Raw genomic sequence first — 18,390 nt, 5'->3', positions numbered from 1 at the left:
AGGATTGCATTAAATTAAATTAGGAGCAGATAAAGACTGGTTTATGATCTTGAACTTTAGTCCCTCTCCACAGTTCGATCCCATGACACAGTGATTATTTCCTCCCTTCTGCATGCGTTGGGCACTGGTCCGTTTCTGGCCCCAGAGTGTTCCTTTTTCTAATAAGAGTACTTACTTCATCTCTTAATACGCTTCCTTTCCTTGCATACTGCGCCCCAAAGAAGAAATATTAAAAACTTTCCTGATGTTTTTCTGCTGGGGGTTGATGGGCTCAGAGTGATGATAAGAACAGCCAATGAGTGTGTGGAGCCAGATAGTGCTTAAAATACGGACTTTTGTCCAGTGAAGTCTAACGAGATTGGCACCTGAGCACTCTTCTTTGAGACCTGAGGATGGACTCACTGAACCTGGAGCTACTACCACAGCTGATACCCGCACATATGCACCACCTGTGTTCCTAGAAACTGGCCTTCCCAGCCCATCACAGCCAACAGCAACACCAGCATGGAATGCTTGGGAGTCAAAGGTTTTTCTTGTCATTGCTACTGCCATCATCCATGCCATAACCACTGTCCAGGGTCTCAAGAAGCTGCCCACCCAGCTTGCTTACTGCTGGCACCTGAGAAAGTCACATGAAGGCCAAATAATTAGTCTTCCTGGATATGCTAACACTGCTGCCAGCATGACTGCCTTAAGGCCCCAAAGCAGGCATGCTAAGCTCACCACTGCCACCACTGGGATACAATGACTAAACCTCCGGTGCCTCTATACCCAGCAAAACTTTACCACAGCCTCTGCTAAAAACGATAACCTAAGCCACTGAGAAAGATACAGATGCCACTGGTATTCTTTACAGCCAAAGAAATCATAAAAAGACAGGCCGGGTATTGTGGCTCATGCCTGTAATCCGAGCACTTTGGGAGGCCAAGGCCAGTGGCTCGCTTGAGCCCAAGAGTTTGAGACCAGCCTGGGGAGCATGGCAAAACCCTGACTCTACTAAAAACACACAAATTTGCTGGGCATAGTGGTAGGCAACTGTAATCCCAGCTACTTGGGAGGCTGAGGCACGAGAATCGCTTGAACTCAGAGATGGAGGTTACAGTGAGCCGAGATAGTGCCACTACCCTCCATCCTGGGCAACAAAGCAAGATTCTATCTTAAAATATATACATATACAGAGTTTAAAGTCTGTGCTCTCCTCTCCTCAGCTGCCTTGTGACTGTGTAAGTGTATGTTTGGGAAGGGAGGGATAGGATAAGGACAGGCCAGTAGAGAGTCACCAGCACCGGCTAAAGGTCTCAGACCATATTTTATACTCTTGACCCAGAGAGACTTCTTTGTTATTCTAATCACACTAAACTCAAGCTTTTTCTTTCTTTCTTTCTTTCTTTTCTTTTGAGAAATCACATCAAAATTCCAAAATTATAAAGTTGAAAATATGTAATAATTGACAATTCGAAACATGAAAGAGGATTAGCTATAAAAATAACTCAGGACAATGTACTTATCATGAACGGATGGTCTTGGTGGAAGAAAGTTTCATGCCCAGCCAGCCCAGTCTCCAATATCTGCTAAAAAAAAGAGCAAAGGGAACTTAAAGACATCATAGACTTAGGAATTTCGTCTCACAGTGCATTAATTTCCCATATCACATGTGGAAGAGAAGAAGTTGTTGCCTATTAGACTAACTAGTTTTACTGAATGTTGTCTGTTGATTTAAAAATCAATACTCTTATCAAGGGCAAATTGAAATACTGAAAGTTATTTACTAAACACCAAAGAATATTTTCAGTATATAAAAAGATTTTAAAAAACATTGACACCTTAACTAAATCTGACACAGATTTAAAAGAAAAAGTAACTAGACAATGAAAGAAGCATCGTACAAGTATGCGATGCACCCTCTGTTGTGCCAACTGCTCCTGTTTGATGAGTCTCCTCCTCTATTCTGCCTCTTCCATCTCTTTGATGATTCCCCTTTTTGTCTATTTTAATTTCTCTCTCTACTCCTTTCTCAGTTCACCATCTCACATTCCTTTTGTGTCTTTTGATGTCCAATCTCACCCACACCACCTTCATTCTCTATTTTATCTTTACAAATGGTGAATTGAGAATAAAGAGGGAAAACACTACTGGGAAGATACCTGAATCCTGGCGCACACTATCATTATCACTGTTTTCCATGTTGATGCTCATGTGTCTCTGCTTTCTTGACAGGCTATTTAATCAGCGGAGAGATCAACAGGCCAAAATTTCCACCATAGTTGCAAACTTGAAGGCGGATGAATGGATTAAAACACATTCAAGTCTTGCAATGAAAGGCATAATGTATGGTGGTATAATTGAGAATGGTTACTGGGGAGAGTTAAAGGTCATTTTATACAATATCACTCAAGATTCTTTTGCTATAAAACCGCAGATGTGTGTTGCTCAATTTTTAGTGGTACTTTGTCAACCATTAACCCCTGAGGAAGTCTCTGCCCTAACAGAGGCTACATACAGAACTGGAGGATTCAGACGCACTGGCACAGGTAGCTTAAATCGGGGAGCCAAAATATGAGTACACCGTCCATCACATCCTACCCCTATGGCTGGTGAACTTGTAGCTATGGGAGCAGAAACTGAAGGCATTGTACAGTTTCCTAAAGATGAAAAACAATATTATGTTCCTGTCTGTTTTGGTTATTACAGAGAATAACCTGTTTACTAATGGTCAGCACATGTGTCTCTGTGTCTGAGGCCAAGAATAAATTCATCATCTGCGTAGCCACCACTGCAACAGAAGCCAACTGCAGTCAATGTTGGCTATGCGTGCAATTGCCAGAGGCCACCAAAAATGGTCTACCTTGGAGAATCATCCGTGTACCTTACTGCATACTGAATGTTGTGTGCATATCCCTGGCAATTCTCACACTATGACTCTCCTTGCACAGCCATGGTGGGTGTGGTTTTTATTAACTGTGCTTTTAATTCTCCTGTGCTTACCCTGAATCTGTAATCTGTATCAACTATACTTTCCCCAAGTATCTGTAAGGGCATTTTCCTACAATTGAGTGTCAAATTGAGGCTAAATTTGGAAGAAAAGTTAAATATTAAATTTTATCTCAATTGAACATGGACACAAACAATGGTCACCAAGTCCTGGAACAAGTTCTGTGAGCTTCTTCAGGCGTTCATTCAGCAGTGTTTCAGAGAAATCTCTATTTTAATCTGTTCCTGTATGTCAGTTATTGAAAAACAACAGAAAATCGCCAAAACAAGTTGACATTTTTTGTGGTTTTTGAGCCCAGTAGTGAAGAGTCCTCGTTACTCGAACTTATGCCAAAAAACTCATTACAAAAAGAGCTAGGGTCCCAGATGGCACTAGAGCTTCCTGAGACCTCTCCCCACCTGTGCAGGGATGAGGGGCCAACTCTGTAGCCCAGGCTGTTGCTTCCCGGTCTGTTGAAGAATCCTCCATAATCTGATGAGTGTAGTGTCTGACTCTGGAGCCCAGGCTGTTGCTTCTCTGTCTGGTGATGCTTCATCCATACTCTGTAGTCTGCTGTGTGTGTGTGTATATATATATATTTATTTATTTATACATATAACTATAAATAAAAATGATTATATAATTATGTATATAATTATTTCTGTAAATAAATACATATATAATTTTATATATATAATATATATGTATCTTTTCCCTTCTCCCCTTCTCATATCAATTTGCTTATCATATCATTTACTTATTATATCTATATTGCCATATAATTGGGACAAATCCTGTTTACCCTTAAAAGTATTGTGTGTGCCTTTTCTTCTTCCTCATGCATCTCTCATGCAGAACACAGGCCTGACAAATGTTTGTATTTTTAGTGGAGATAGGGTTTAGCCATATTGGCCAGGCTGATCGCAAACTCCTGACCTCAGGGGATCTGTCCATCTCGGCATCCCAAAGTGCTGAGATTACAGGCATGAAACAGCCAGCCAGGAGGAGGCTTTTCTATAAAGAAAACATACAAACGGCAAACAGGCATATAAATGTTGCTAAACATCATTAAACCTCAGAGAAATGCAAATCAGAACTACAATAAGATATTATCTCAACCCAGTTAAAATGTCTTATATCCAAAAGACAGATAATAACAAGTGCTGATGAGGATGTGGAGAAAATTTTAGTGCACTCTTGGTGGGAATGTAAATTAGTATAACCACTATAAAAAAGTTTGAAGGTTCCTCAAAAAACTAACAATTGAGCCACCACAGCTACAATGTAACCCAACGATCCCAGTGCTGGGCCTTGACTTAAAAGAAAGAAAATCACCTTGTTGCTGCACTGTTTACAATAGCTAAGATTTAAAAGCAAACTGTCTACAACTGAATGAATGTATAAAAAAAAGTAGTACATATATACGATGGAGTAGTATTCAGCCATAAAAATGAGATTTTGTCTTTTACAAAAACGTGGATAAAAGAGAAGAGTATGTTGAATGAAATAAACCAGGCACAGAAAGATAAACACTGTGTGTTCTCACTTTTTCGTGGGATGGAAGAATTAAAACAACTGAATTCACGGACCTAGAGAGCAGAAGGATGGTTTTCAGAAGCTAAGAAAGACAGCGGAGGCTGGGGGAAAGGTGGGGACTGTTAATGGGTACAAGAAAAAAATAGAATAAATAAGACCTATTATTTGATAGCACAACGAGATGACTCTGGTCAATAATAATATAATTGTACATTTTAAACTAGCTAAGAAAGAATAATCAGATTTTAACCCAAAGAATAAATGCTTGAGTGGGTGGGTATCCCATTCTCTATGATGTGATTATTATGCATTGCAAGACCGCATCAAAACATCTCATGAACCCCATAAGTATACACACCTACTATGTACCTTCAAAAATTACAAATTAAATAAAGTAAATAAAATAAAACTATTTAAAAATAAAATATCATAACATTAACTAGGCCCAGAAATATAAGATTTTAATGAAATAAAAATGCCTATATAATAATCAAAAAGTGAGAAGAAAGTCACACTTTACTTCCATTTTTGTTTCTAATCTATCTTTTATCTAGTTTCCAGTTGTAGAATTTTCTTTTTTTCATTTCTAATTAAATTTTATTTTATTTTATTTTTTTTATTATACTTTAACTTTTACGGTACATGCACACAACGTGCAGGTTTGTTACACATGTATACATGTGCCATGTTGGTGTGCTGCACCCAGTAACTCGCCATTTAACATTAGTTATATCTCCAAATTCTGTCTGTCCCCCCTCACCCCACCCCACAACAGGCCCCCATGTGTGATGTTCCCCTTCCTGTGTCCATGTGTTTTCATTGTTCAATTCTCACCGATGAGTGACAACATGCAGTGTTTGGTTTTTTGGGCTTGTGATAGTTTGCTGAGAATCATGGTTTCCAGCTTCATCCATGTCCCTATAAAGGACTTGAACTCATCAATTTTTACGGCTGCATAGTATTCCATGGTGTATATGTGCCGCATTTTCTTAATCCAGTCTATCATTGTTGGACATTTGGGTTGGTTCCAAGTCTTTGCTATTGTGAACGGTGCCGCAATAAACATACGTGTGCTTGTGTCTTTATAGCAGCATGATTTATACTCCCTAGGGTGTATACCCAGTAATGGGATTGCTGGGTCAAATGGTATATCTAGTTCTAGAGCCCTGAGGAATCGCCACACTGACTTCCACAATGGTTGAACTAGTTTATAGTCCCACCAACTGTGTAAAAGTGTTCCTATTTCCCCACATCCTCTCCAGTGCCTGTTGTTTCCTGATTTTTTAATGATCACCATTCTAACTGGTGTGAGATGGTATCTCATTGTGGTTTTGATTTGCATTTCTCTGATGGCCAGTGATGACGAGCATTTTTTCATGTGTCTTTTTGCTGCATAAATGTCTTCTTTTGAGAACTGTCTTCATATCCTTCACTCACTTTTTGATGGGGTTGTTTGCTTTTTCTTGTAAATTTGTTTGAGTTCTTTGTAGATTCTGGATATTAGCCCTTCGTCAGATGAGCAGATGGCAAAAATTTTCTCCCATTCTGTAGGTTGCCTGATCACTCTGATGGTAGTTTCTTTTCCTGTGCTCTTTAGCTTAATTAGATCCCATTTGTCAATTTTGGCTTTTGTTGCCATTGCTTTTGGTGTTTTAGACATGAAGTCCTTGCCCATGCCTATGTCCTGAATGGTATTGCCTAGGTTTTCTTCTAAGGTTTTTATGGTTTTAGGTCTAACATTTAAGTCTTGAACCCATCCTGAATTTATTTTTGCATAAGGTGTAAGGAAGGGATCCAGTTTCAGCTTTCTACATATGGCTAGCCAGTTTTCCCAGCACCATTTATTAAATAGGGAATCGTTTCCCCATTTCTTGTGTTTGTCAGCTTTGTCAAAAATCAGATGGTTATAGATATGTGGCATTATTTCTGAGGGCTCTGTTCTGTTCCATTGGTCTATATCTCTGTTTTGGTACCAGTACCATGCTGTTTTGGTTACTGTAGCCTTGTAGAATAGTTTGATGTCAGGTAGCGTGATGCCCCCAGCTTTGTACTTTTGGCTTAGGATTGACTTGGTGATGAGGGCTCTTTTTTGGTTCCATATGAACTTTAAAGTAGTTTTTTCTAATTCTGTGAAGAAAGTCATTGGTAGCTTGATGGGGATGGCATTGAATCTATAAATTACCTTGGGCAGTATGGCCATTTTCACGATATTGATTCTTCCTACCTATGAGCATGGAATTTCTTCCATTTGTTTGTATCCTCTTTTATTTCCTTGAGCAGTGTTTTGTAGTTCTCCTTGAAGAGGTCCTTCACATCCCTTGTAAGTTGGATTCCTAGGTACTTTATTCTCTTTGAAGCAATTGTGAATGGGAGTTCACTCAGGATTTGGCTCTCTGTTTGTCTGTTATTGGTGTATAAGAATGCTTGTGATTTTTGTACATTGATTTTGTCTCCTGAGACTTTGCTGAAGTTGCCTATCAGCTTTAGGAGATTTTGGGCTGAGATGATGGGGTTTTCTAGATATACAATCATGTCATCTGCAAACAGGGACAATTTGACTTCCTCTTTTCCTAAATGAATACCATTTATTTCCTTCTCCTTCCTGATTGCCCTGGCCAGAACTTCCAAAACTATGTTGAATAGGAGTGGTGAGAGAGGGCATCCCTGTCTTGTGCCTGTTTTCAAAGGGAATGCTTCCAGCTTTTGCTCATTCAGTATGATATTGGCTGTGGGTTTGTCAGAGATGCCTCCTATTATTTTGAGATAAGTCTCATCAATTCCTAATTTATTGAGAATTTTTCGCATGAAGCGTTGTTGAATGTTGTCAAGGGCCTTTTCTGCATCTATTGAGATAATCACATGGTTTTTTGTCATTGGTTCTGTTTATAAGGTGGGTTACGTCTATTGATTTGTGTATGTTGAACCAGCCTTGCATCCCAGGGATGAAGCCCACTTGATCGTGTTGAATAAGCTTTTTGATGTGCTGCTGGATTTGGTTTGCCAGTATTTTATTGAAGATTTTCGCATCAATCTTCATTGGAGATATTGGTTTACAATTCTATTTTTTTGTTGTGTCTCTGCCAGGCATTGGTATCAGGATGATGCTGGCCTCATAAAATGAGTTAGGGAGGATTCCCTCTTTTTCTATTGATTGGAATATTTTCAGAAAGAATAGTACCAGCTCCTCCTTGTACTTCTGGTAGATTTTGGCTGTGAATCCGTCTGGTCCTGGACTTTTTCTGGTTGGAAAGCTATTAATTATTGCGTCAATTTCAGAGCCTGTCATTGGTCTATTCAGAGATTCAACTTCTTCCTGGTTTAGTATTCGGAGGGTGTATGTGTCGAGGAATTTATCCATTTCTTCTAGATTTTCTAGCTTATTTGCGTAGAGGTGTTTATAGTATGCTCTGATGGTAGTTTGTATTTCTGTGGGATCAGTGGTGATATCCCCTTGGGTTTAATAAACCAATAAGATAAAATCAAACAATCAACTAATCAAATAAAAACAAATTTTATTCATTTGAGCATGTGTTTTCCAGAGCAAACTTAAATATTACATTTTAACTTCATGATTTATATTTTATAAAAACATAACTAATTCAAGTTAATCTGCTCTAATTTTTAATTCAATTGAATTTTTATCAGGATCACCATATTTAAATGAAAATTACCTGAATTTTTCACATCATAATTTACAGATTCTGCTTCTACAAGTTGTCTGTAGGGACCATTATTTCTGTACAGTCAACTTTCCTGGGTTAAGTTGTGGATACCCAAATGTTTTTTAGAATAATGTTTTCTTATATCAGTTTTTAGTCAATGATACATTGTACCATGTTTAATTTTAAGCATTATCAGTTTTCTTTCTTGTGCATTATTTTCACAGCAATATAAATCATGGACATCAAAATATTCTCAGGGTTAAAAATGTTAGAGTCCAAGCATTCTATATTTCTGATTTGTATGGTTTCAATTATGACTCAGCATTTTAGGAAAACATTGGCTCTATAATCTGACACCCTCACCCCATTTGAATAAAAGCATACTTTTTTTGGACACACAAGAATCAGGCAGACACAACTACACAGTGGATCACATCATTTTTGTGAGCAAACTGAAAACTGTTTTTACACTCAAACATACTGTTGGGAAACTGTGAAATAAAAATTTCTGATGTTTTTTAAAAATTGGGAAGAAAGACATTAATACTATTGTAGTAGATTTTATGGCCATTGTAATAGGGTTCAGTTCAGAAATTGATCATAACTCTGAACACAGACAACTAAGAATTTATAGTCAATAAGCAGAATAAATCAGTCGATAAAAATTACTGGAAAACATTTGATAAAATACCAAAAGAAGAGGAATTTTTTATAGCAGAAACCTGGTTACAAGTTGGCTAAGGACTTAAATATCAAAGAAGGGGAATCACAATATTAGCAGAAGTAAGAGATATGTGGATTTTTACTAATCAGTATTAGCAGGATTTATGAAAATCAGCCTCTCAAACCAGGAGCAGTGCAAGAAGTCAAGGTTGGCTTAGTCAAAAAGAGGGTTCAGTTAAGCTTGACTAAATTTGGTCATAAAGGGAGTGCTTACAAGAACCCAGATTTTTTCCCACCTGATCCAAAAATAATCACCAAAAAAGGCTTTGTTTGAAAAATGAGTGCCCACTTCACCTGAGAAAACCTCAATCTTCTCCTGTTTATCTTTGAATTTAGTGTAGAAAAAGAGCACTGGTCATTGGCACAGTTTTAATCTTGCTTTCACTCTTAAAAACAGAGAAGCTGGGCTGGGTGTGGTGGCTCATGCCTGTAATCCCAGCACTTTGGGAGACAAAGGCATGTGGATCACGTGGTCAAGAGATCGCGACCATCCTGAACAACATGGTAAAACCCTGTCTCTACTAGAAATACAAAAATTAGCTGGGCATAGTGATGCAAGCACACCTGTAATCCCAGCTACTTGGAAGGCTGAGGCAGGAGAATCACTTGAACTCAGGAGTCAGAGGTTCCAGTGAGCCAAAATCACACCACTGCACTCCAGCCGGGTGACAGAGTGTGACTCTGTCAAACAAAACAAAACAAAACAAAACACAAAATCAGAAATTTTGTTTTATTCAAACAACAACTTACAAACACAAAGGTTATAGTTTCTGACCCCTATTCAAGACAATTGGTTGTAGCCGTAAGTATTGATGGGACTTCAGGGAGACTCCTCAGATGGAGCTGACACAGCTGTGCAAGCCACTTTGACCTTGCATCTTTCCTACTTCTTAGCCTTTGAAATGGACATGGTTGCTGGTGCCGGCTTGTGCTCCTACAGCCAGCCATATGGGGCCATGAGACAGCCTACAGGATAAAAACCATCTACTGAAATATTGTAGCAAATTGTGCCAAGAGTGCTGACTAGAAGTAGCTATGGTGTGTGGCTTTCATGAAAAGAAACAAAGGGGGAAAGTAAATACAGCACCATCAGCTGAAACACCCAGATATTTGCACTGGGACTAATGAACGAAACAGCTCAACCCATGCAAAAAAGAAGGGCATGGCAACCGCGTACCCAGGAGTAACACAGACCCAAGGGAACCTACCCAACCCAGGGAAGTGGTGAGTAAATATGTGACCCTGAGAAACCACACTTCTCCCATGAGTCTTTGCAAATCTTGGGTCAGGAGATTTTCTCGTAAACTTGTTCCACCAGGGCCTTTGGTCTGATACACAGAGCTGCATGTTCCTGGCAGAACAACTGCTTAGACACAAACAGAATCGCAGGAGCTTTACATACTTTGGCTCTGAGATCTCTGGCAAAGGTGACTGCAACTCAGACAAGGTAGGAGGTTGGATCTCCATAAATGTCCCTAGAAAGAAGCTGAATCCATGGGCCTGAGCAGCATCGGTGGGCCCCACTTCCATGACGCCTCGCAGGATAAGACCCACTGGCTTGGAATTCCAGCCAGCCCCCAGCAACAACATTGCAATTACCTGGGATGGGACAAAGTTCCTGGAGGCAAGGGCTGGCTGCTATATTTGCTGTTTGGATGACTCACCCATTCCAGCCTGGGGGTTTAGGACAGTTAAAAAAAAAAAAAATTCATGGCGGATGGAAGAAATCCCTTAGCACAGCACAGTGGCTCTACCAAGGTTTGGCCAGACTACTTCTTGAAGTAGGACCCAGATACCTTTTTCATCTCAGAGTGGGGCCTCCTACCGGGGCCTCCTACCAGATCCTCCAGACAGCCCGTTCCATATTCTCTGGCAGGCAGAGTTTTGATTTATTCCTGGATGCAGTTCACATTGGGAGGAGTGAGTCTTCATATTTGCTGTTTGGACAACACAGCCATAACAATCAGTGGGCTTAGAAGAGTCCAAACCATCCTGGGGCAGAAGGAATACCTCAGCATAGCACAGTGGATCTACCATAATGTGATCAGATTGCTTCTTTAAGTGGGACCTAATATGCCTTGCATCTCTGGGGGGAACTTCCCAACCAGGACCTCCAGCAACTCCCACTGATGTTGTCTGGCTGGCAGAGGTTTCAAAACTTCCTGGGACAGAGTTCCTAGAGAGAGGGGTTGGCCACCATCTTTGCTGTTTCAGCAACTTAGCTGTTTCAGCCTCCAGGCTTTGGAGAGCCCAATCTGATGAGGGGCAGAAATGGTACCCAGCACAGCATGGCTGATCTATGAAAGTGGGGCTAGATGGCTTCTTTAAGTGGGTCCCCAGTCCTGTTCCTCCTGGCTAGGTGAGACCTACCAACTGGGGTTTCCAGTCACCTCCTACAGGTGTGTTCGAGCCCACAACATGTCTGCACCTCCCCTGGGATGGAGCTCCCAGGGAAGGGAGTGGGCTGCTATCTTTCTTGTTTCACAGCCTTCACTGGTGATACCCCCAGATACTGAAAAATCCGAGGTGACTAGAGAGTGGAGCAGATGCCCAACAAACTACAGTAGCCCCACACAAAATGACCAAACAGTTAAAAGGAAGAGAAACAAACAAAAACCTCATTCAAAGGCCAGCAACCTCAAAGATTAAAGATAGATATGTACACAAAGGTGAGAATCACCACAAGAATACTAAAAACTCAAAAATCAGAGTGCCCTCCCTCTCCCAAATGACCACACTACTTCTCCAGCAAGAGTTCAGAATAAGGCTGAGACTGAGATCACTGAAATTACAGAAGTAGACCCCAGAATGTGGATAAAAATGAACTTCACTGATGTAAAGGAGCATGCTCTAACTGAATACAAGAAAGCTAAAAATTACAATATAACATTGCAGGAGCTGACAAACAAATTAGCCAGGATAGAGAAGAGCCTAACCAACCTGATAGCACTGTAAAACACAATACAAAAATTTCATAATGCAATCACAAATATTAATGAGGAAAGAAACTCAGAGCTTGAAGATTGTCTTTCTGAAATAAGACATGCTGAGAAGAATAGAAAAAAAGAATGAAAGGAATAAACAAAACCTCTGAGAAATATGGGATTATGTAAAGAGACCAAATCTATAACTGATTGGTGTACTTGAAAGAGCTGGGGAGAATGGAATGAATTAGGAAAACATATTTCAGGATATCATCCATGAGAACTTCCCCAACCTTGCTATACCGGTCAACAATTCACAAAATGCAGAGAACTTCAGTAAGATAATCCAAGAAAAAATCATAACCAAGACATATAATCGTGAGATTCCTCAAACTTGAAATGGAAAAAAAAAAAAAAAAAAGAAAAAAAAAGGTCGGCTGCAGAGAAAAGCCAAGTCACCTACAAAAAGTTGTTGATCAGACTAACAGCAGAACTCTCAGTGAAAACCCTACAAGCCAAAAGAGACTGGGGGCCAATATTTAACATTCTTAAAGAAAATAAACTTTAAGCCAGAATTTTATATCTGGCCAAATTAAGCTTAATCTAGGGAGAAATAATATCCCTTTCCCACAAGCAAATGCCGAGTTAATTCATGAACACCAGACATGCTTTGCAAGAACTCCTGAAGGAAGCACTAATTTAGAAAGGGAAAATTATTACCAGTCACCACAAAAACACACTCAAGTACACAGACCATTGACACTATAAATCAACCACATAAACAAGTCTGAAAAATAAAAATAATCAGCTAGCATCAAGATGACAGGATAAAATCTACACATAACAATACTTACCTTAAATGTAAATGAGCTAAATGCCCCAATTGAAACACACAGGGTGGCAATTGGATAAAAACCAAGACCCATTGGTAAGCTCTTCAAGACACCCATCTCACATGCGGGGACACACATAGGCTAAAAATAAAGGGATGGAGGAAATTTCACCAAGCAAATGGAAAACTGAAAAAAGCAAGGGTTGCAATCCTACTTTCCAACAAAACAGACTTTAAACCAACACAGATAAAAAAAAAAAAAAAAAAAAGAGGGTCATTACATAATGGCAAATGATTTAATTCAAGAAGAATTAACTATTCTAAATATATATGCACCCAACACAAGAGTACCCAGATTCATATAACAAGTTTCTAGATATCTTGAAAGAGACTTAGAACACCACACAATAATAGTGGCCAACTTTAACATCCCATTGACAATATTAGACAGATTATTGAGACAGAAAATTAACAAAGGTATTCAGGATCTGAACTTAACTCTGGATCAAATGGATATGATGTATATTTACAGAACTCTCCACATGATAACAGCAGAATATACATTCTTCTCATCACAACATGGCACTTTCTCTGAAATTGGTCACATAGCCGGAAGTAAAACACTCTTCAGCAAATGCAAAAGAACAGAAATCATAATAAACAGTGGCTCAGAAATCATAATAAACAGTGGCACAATGTTTATTGTGGCTCAGAAATCATAATAAACAGTGGCACAATGTTTATAATAATAATATAATTATTATTACAATAATGAACAGTGGCGTAATAAACAGTGGCTCAGAAATCATAATAAACAGTGGCACAATCAAATTAAAACTCACGATGAAGTAATTTACTGAAAACCATAAAATTAAATGGAAATTGAATCACCTGCTCCTGAATAACTTTGGGGTAAATAATGAAATTAAGGCAGATATCAAGAAGTTCTTTGAAACCAATGAGAACAAAGACAAAACATACCAGAATCTCTGGGACACAGCTAAGGCAGTATTAAGATGAAAATTTATGGCACTAAATGCCAACATTAAAAAGCTAGAAAGGTCTCAAGTTACAACTTAACATCACGACAAAAATAACTACAGAGACAAGAGCAAAGAAGTTCTAGAGCTAGCAGAAGACAAGAAATAACCAAAATCAGACCTGAACAGATGGAGATAGAGACAAGAGAAACCATTCAACAGATCAACAAATTCAGGAGCTGTTTCTTTTTCTTTGAAAAAACCAATAATATAAATACACCACTAGTAGACTAATAAGGAATAAAAAATCAAAAATTCAAATGAACACAATCAGAAATAATAACGGTTACCACTGACTCCACAGAAATAAAAATAACCATCAGAAAATATCATAAACACCTCTATGCCTATAAGATAAAAAATCCAGTAGAAATGGATAAATTTCTGGACATATACACCCTTCAAGAATAAACCAGGAAGAAATTGAATCCCTGAAAAGACAAACAACAGGCTGTGAAATTCAGGCAGTAATAAATAGCCTACCAACCACAAAAAGCCCAGAAACATAAAGATTAAAAGCTGAAGGTTATGACGTTTATGAAGAAGAACTGGTGCAATTCCCATTAAAATTATTTCAAAATATTGAAACAGGACCTTCAACTCTTTCTATGAGACCACATTATCCTGGTACCAAAACCTGGCAGACACACAAGAAAAAAAACGAAACTTCAAACAAATTTAAAAGACAAAAGCAAACAATCCTATCAAAAAGTGGGTGAAGGACATGAACAGACACTTCTCAAAAGAAGACATTTATGCCAAAAAACACATGAAAAAATGTTCATCATCACTGGCCATGAGAGAAATGCAAATCAAAACCACAATGAGATACCATCTCACACCAGTTAGAATGGCAATCATTAAAAAGTCAGGAAACAACAGGTGCTGGAGGGGATGTGGAGAAATAGGAACACTTTTACGCTGTTGGTGGGACTGTAAACTAGTTCAACCATTGTGGAAGTCAGTGTGGGGATTCCTCAGGGATCTAGAACTAGAAATAACATTTGACCCAGCCATTCCATTACTGGGTATATACCCAAAGGACTATAAATCATGCTGCTATAGAGACACATGCACATGTATGTTTATTGCAACACTATTCACAATAGCAAAGACTTGGTACCAACCCAAATGTCCAACAATGATAGACTGGATTAAGAAAATGTGGCAAATATACACCATGGAATACTATGCAGCCATTAAAAATGATGGGTTCAAGTCCTTTATAGGGACATGGATGAAATTGGAAATCATCATTCTCAGTAAACTATTGCAAGAAGAAAAAACCAAACACCACATATTCTCACTCATAGGTGGGAATTGAACAATGAGAATGCTTGGACACAGGAAGGGGAATATCACACTCTGGGGACTATGCCTAATGCTAAATGACGAGTTACTGGGTGCAGCACACCAGCATGTCACATGTATACATATGTAACTAACCTGCACATTGTGCACATGTACCCTAAAACTTAAAGTATAATAATAAAATAAAAAAAGAAAAGAAAACAAAACTTCATGCCAATATTCTTGATGAATATTGATGCAAACATTCTTAACAAAATAGGGGCAAACCAAATCCAGCAGCACATCAAAAACTTATCCACCACAATCAAGTAGGCTTCATCCGTGGGATGCAATTTTAATTCAACATACACAAATGAATATGTGATTTATCACATAAACAGAACTAAAGACAAAAGCCACATGATTGTCTGAATAGATGCAGAAAAAGCTTTCCATCCATAAAATTCAACATCCATTCATGTAAAAGCTCTCAATAAACTAGGTATTGAAAAAAACCTACTTCAAAATAATAAGAACCATATATGACAAACCCACAGCCAACATCATACTGAAAGGGCAAAAGCTGAAAACATTCCCTTTTAAAATGGGCACAAGACAAGTATTCCCTCTCTCATGACTCCTATTTCAGATAGTATTGGAAGTGCTGGCCAGAGCAATCAGGTAAGAGAAAAAGTCATTCAAATTGAAAGAAAAGAAATTAAACTACACCTGGTGGCAGATGACATGATCCTATATCTTGAAAACCCCTATTGTCTCAACCCCAAAGCTTCTTAAGCTGATAAACATCTTTAACAAAGTCTCAAGATACAAAATAAATGGGCAAAAGTCACTAGCACTAAATCCTTATATACCAACAACACTCAAGCCAAGAGCAATATCATGAATGAACTCTCATTCACAGTTGCCACAAAAAGAATAAAATACCAAGGAATATATCTAACAAGAGAAGTTAAAGGTCTGTACAAGGAGAACTATAAACCACTTCTCAAAGAAATCAGAGATGACAAACAAATAGGAAAACATTTCATGCTTATGGATAGAAAGAATTAATGTTGTTAAAGTAGACACACTCCCCAAAGAAATTTAAAGAGTTAATATTATTTCCATTACACTACCAATGACATTTTTCACAAAAGTAGAAAAGCTATTTTAAAATTTATATGGAACCAATAAAGGCCTGAATAGTCAAGACAACCCCAAGCAAAAAGGACTAAGCTGGAGGCATCACACTACCCAACTTCAAACTGTGCTACAGGACAACAGAAACCAAAACAGCATGGTACTGGTACAAGAACAGACACATAGACCAATGAAACAGAATAGAGAACCCAGAAATAAGACTGCACACCTACAACTATCTGAACTTCGACAAACCTGACAAAAACAAGCAATGAAAAAGTGACTCTGTACTCAATAAATGGTGCTGGGATAACTGCCTAGACATGTGCAGAAAATTGAAACTGAACCCCTTCCTCCATTATCCTCTGCAAACTAACACAGGAAGAGAAAACTAACCAACTCATATTCTCACTCATAAGTGGGAGATGAACAATAAGAACACATGAACACTGGAAGGGAAACAACACACACTGGGGCTAGTCAGGGAATGGGAGCTGAAGGGAAGGAGAGCATTAGGATAACTAGCTAATGCATGTGGGACTTGAAGGCTGTATAGCGGGCTGATAGGTGCAACAAACCACCATGGCACAAATATACCTATGTAACAAACTTACACGTTCTGCACTTGTACTTCAGAACTTAATTTAAATTTAAAAAATAAAGAAAGATTCCTTACAACATATACAACAATAAACTCAAGATATTTTAAATGTAAAACCCAAGACTATAAAAACTTTGGAAGACAACCTAGGCAATACCATTCAGGACAAAGGCGTGGGCAAATATTTGATGATGAAGGTGCCAAAAGCAATTAAAACAAAGAAAACATTGACAGATAGGATCTAACTAAACTAAAGAGCTTCCACACAGCAAAAGGAACTATCAATAGAGTAAACAGACAATGTACAGAATGGGAGAAAATTTTTGCAAACTGTGCACCTGGCAATAATCTAATTGCTAGCATCTACAAGAAACATAAATTTACAAGAAAAAAAACAACCAACCTTATTAAAAATTGGCCACTGGATATGCAGAAACACGTCTTGAAAGAAGACATACATACAGCCAATAAGCGTACAAAATGAAAGTTCAACATCACTGACCATCAGAGAAATGTAAATCCAAACCACAATGAGATATCATTTTATACCAGTTAAAATGGTTACTATTAAAAAGTCACAATATCACAGATGCTGACAAAGTTGTGGAGAAAAAGGAACATTTTTACTCTGTTGGTCGAGTTCAAACATTGTGGAAGACAGTGTGGTGATTCCTCCAAGACCTAAAGAAAAGAATACCATTTGACCTAGCAATCTCATTACTGGGTATATACCCAAAGAAATATAAGTCACTCTATTATAAAGACACATGCATGCACAAGTTCATCACAGCCCTATTCAAAATAACAAAGACATCAAATCAGCCTACATGTTCATCAATAATAGACTGGATAAATAAATTGTAGTACATATCCAACACAGAGTACTATGCAGCCATAAAAAAAGAACAAGATTATGTCCTTTGTAGGGACATGGATGGAGCTGGAGTCCATTATCCTTAAAAAACTAACACAGAAACAGAAAACCACGTACCACATTTCTCACTGATAAGTGGAGGGCAGATGATGAGAACATACAGACACATGGAGGGGAACAACATGCACCGGGGCCTATCAGGAGGTAAAGGGTGGGAGGAGGGAGAGAATCAGAAAAAAATAACTAATGGATAGTAGACTTAATTCCTGGGTGATAAAACAATCTGCACAACCAAACTTCAGGACATATGTTTACATATTTAACGAACCTGCGCATCCTGCCCATGTACCCCTGAACCTAAAAGAAAAGTTCAAAAAAGAAAAACATTTTAGCAAAATGACAGACTATTTTTGACTCCCTTCGTGCACAGTTCAGGGTCAGACTTCCCAGCTCTAAGATCCTTATTTATGAGAAAGAAAGCATTATCTCTCTTTTCTGCACTATTATATTGGGTTTGCTTTTTTCATTTTTTGAGACGGAGTTTCACTCTTATTGGCCACACTGGAGTGCAATGGCATGATCTCGGTTCACTGCAACCTCTGCCTCCTGGATTGAAGCGATTCTCCTGCCTCAGCCTCTCAAGAAGCAGGGATTACAGGCACGCACCACCACACCTGGATAATTTTGTATTTTTATTAGAGACGGGGTTTCTCTATGTTGGTCAGGCTGGTCTTAAATTCCAGACCTCTGGTGATCCACCTGCCTCAACCTCCCAATGTGTTGGGATTACAGGCGTG

Source organism: Pan paniscus, chromosome Y, assembly GCF_029289425.2.
Source record: "Pan paniscus chromosome Y, NHGRI_mPanPan1-v2.0_pri, whole genome shotgun sequence".
Lineage (NCBI taxonomy): Eukaryota > Metazoa > Chordata > Mammalia > Primates > Hominidae > Pan > Pan paniscus.
Note: the sequence above shows the minus strand (reverse complement) of the source record.